The sequence below is a fragment of the Equus caballus genome, chromosome 12, assembly GCF_041296265.1.
Source record: "Equus caballus isolate H_3958 breed thoroughbred chromosome 12, TB-T2T, whole genome shotgun sequence".
Classification (NCBI taxonomy): Eukaryota; Metazoa; Chordata; class Mammalia; order Perissodactyla; family Equidae; genus Equus; species Equus caballus.
In genome coordinates, this window is record NC_091695.1 from 10,931,635 (window position 1) to 10,934,412 (window position 2,778).

The window sequence follows — 2,778 nt, forward strand, 5'->3', positions numbered from 1 at the left end:
TTCCCCAACATGTATGAGAGAAGATGGTTTTGCCACCGTCTCCAGCATTGGCTGTGGCCACTCTTTTTCATCTTGGCCAGTACACTGGCTGGAAAATGATATTTTATTGTGGTTTTAAGCTGTAAGTCTTTGATTATTGGAGAGGCTGAGCATGTTTTTATGTATTTATTAGTCAGGCAAATTTTTCTTTTTTCTGGGAAAGATTTGCCCTGAGCTAATACCTGTCGCCAATCTTCCTCTCTCTCTCTCTTTTTTTTTTTTTCTTCCCCACCCAAAGCCCCAGTACACAGTTATATATTCTAGTTGTAAGTCCTTCTAGTTTTTCTATGTGAGCCACCACCACAGCATGGCTACCAACAGACAAGTGGTGTGTTTCCGAGCCCGGGAACCAAACCTGGGCCACCGAAGTGGAGTGCACCAAACTTTAACCACTGGGCCATCAGGGCTGGCTCAGGTGAATTTAATTTATGAATTCTCTCTTTATGTTCTTTGCCCATTTTATTATTCTTTTTTTCTTATTGGTTAGCAAAAGTCCTTTATATATTAAGGCTATTAACCTTGACATCTATGTTGAAATTATCTTTTGTCACTTAGTTCATTGTTTCTTTTGCCCTAGAAAATTTTTATTTTACATAGTTGTATCAGCTGTAGGTAACATAAAGTCAAGCACAGGGGCTTAAACCATAAAATATTGACTATTTAATTAACATGAAATCCAGAGACAGGTGATCCCAGAACTGGTTTGGTGGTTCAGAGATGTCGCCAGTCTCCTTATATCTTTCCGATTTGCCATGTACGATGTGTGGACAGTGTCTCCCCTTGTAAGACGAGATGGCTGCTACACCTCCAAATATTACATCCACATACTCCAATTAGGAAGGAAGAAGATGAGGACAAAAACCGTTATTTCATCTCACAGATCTGTTTTCTCACTGGGAAGGAAAATCTTTCCCGGTAGTCCCCAGCAGATTTTTATTTACATCTCATTGGTAACCAGTAGTGTCTGCCAACATAGTCAAACCTGTCAATCATTTCCCCATGACTTGTGGCTCAGTACCATATTACCAAAGGCCCTCCCCACCCCCAAAATTCTTTTAAAATGTACCCCAGTATTATCTTCTTGAACTTTCAAGTTTTTTGCTTTGTTTTGTTAATTTCCAAATCTTTAAATTATCTGAAATTTATTTTTGAGTGTGGTTTGAGATTACTTTTCCCTAAGGATATTCAGTGATACCAATAACTTTTATTGAATAATCAGGGGCTGGCCCCGTGGCTGAGGGGTTAAGTTCACGTGCTCCACTTTGTTGGCCCAGGGTTTGGCCGGTTCGGATCCTGGGTGCAGACATGGCACCGCTTATCAGGCTATGCTGAGGTGGTGTCCCACATGCCACAACCAGAGGCACTCACAACTAGAATATACAACTATGTACTGGGGGGCTTTGGGGAGAAAAATAAAAAGAAGATTGGCAACAGTTGTTAGCTCAAGTGCCAATCCTTAAAAAAAAAAAAAAAGTAATACCTTCCCCCACCAGATTGAAATACCATCTTTATTATATATCAAATTCTGCTATATTCACGGGCCTGTCTCCAGTATCTGTTCCTACACCCTACCACAATATTTTAATCATTATAGTTTTATAGGTCAATTTTATATCAGATAGAACAAATTATCCTTTTTCAGCATTTTCTTAGCTATTGTCCATTTGTTTATTCTTCTAGATAAACTTTAGAATTAGTTTAACTAGTCCTCTCCCCCCTCCAACAAATGTTCTCTCTTGGCATTTTGATTGCAATTACATTAAAATTATAGACTAATTTTAAAAGACTTCATGTCTTTACCAATATTTAGTCTTCCTCCCAGGATCACGGAGAGTACCCGCCCCCCCCCCCCCCCCACTTTTCAAGTCTTCTTTTACATCCTTTAGCAAGGTTTCATAGTTTCTTCATAAATATCCATTTCTGTTAAGTTTATTTGTAAGTATTTTATTTTATTTTATTATTTTTTTTTGGTGAGGAAGATTGGCCCTGAGCTAACATCTGTTGCCAATCTTCCTCTTTTTTTTCTCCCCAAAGCCCCAGTACATAGCTGCATATCCTAGTTGTAGGTCATTCTAGTTCTTCAATGTGGGATTCCACCACAGCATAGCCTGATGGGCAGTGTGTAGGTTCGCACCCAGGATCTGAACCAGCAAACCCCAGGCTGCCAATATGGAGCCCGCAAACTTAACCACTCGGCCACAGAGCTGGCCCCTGTATGTATTTTATTTTTTATGCCAATTGTGAATGGGATCTTTTATGCCAATAGGAAAGCTAACGAAGGACCATTCTTGCATTCCTTAAATATACCTTATTTGGTGATGAATATCTAAAAATATTGCTTGCCTCAATTTGCTAACAGTTCATTCAGCATTTATTCCCAAGACAGGTTGGGGTATAATATTTTTATTCTTTGAAGGATTTTTATAATAAAGTTTACAAAGTTTCTAAATGAATTAGGGAACTTGCAATCTTTCCCTCACTCTAGGACTGTGTTACCCAATGCAGTGGCCGCTAGCCGTGTGCAACAAGAGAGCGGTGGAAATGTGGTTACCGCAACTGACGACCTAAATTTCTAATTTAATTTAATTTCAATTAACTCACATTTAAATTTAAAAATTGATCCTCGATTTGATTACTGAAAAACTTTTAAGTATGCTTGGAAAAACATGGGTCCATGAATCTACTTTTCAACTATAAATTTCATGAAATCTGAATCTTCAGAGATCAGTATTCCTGATG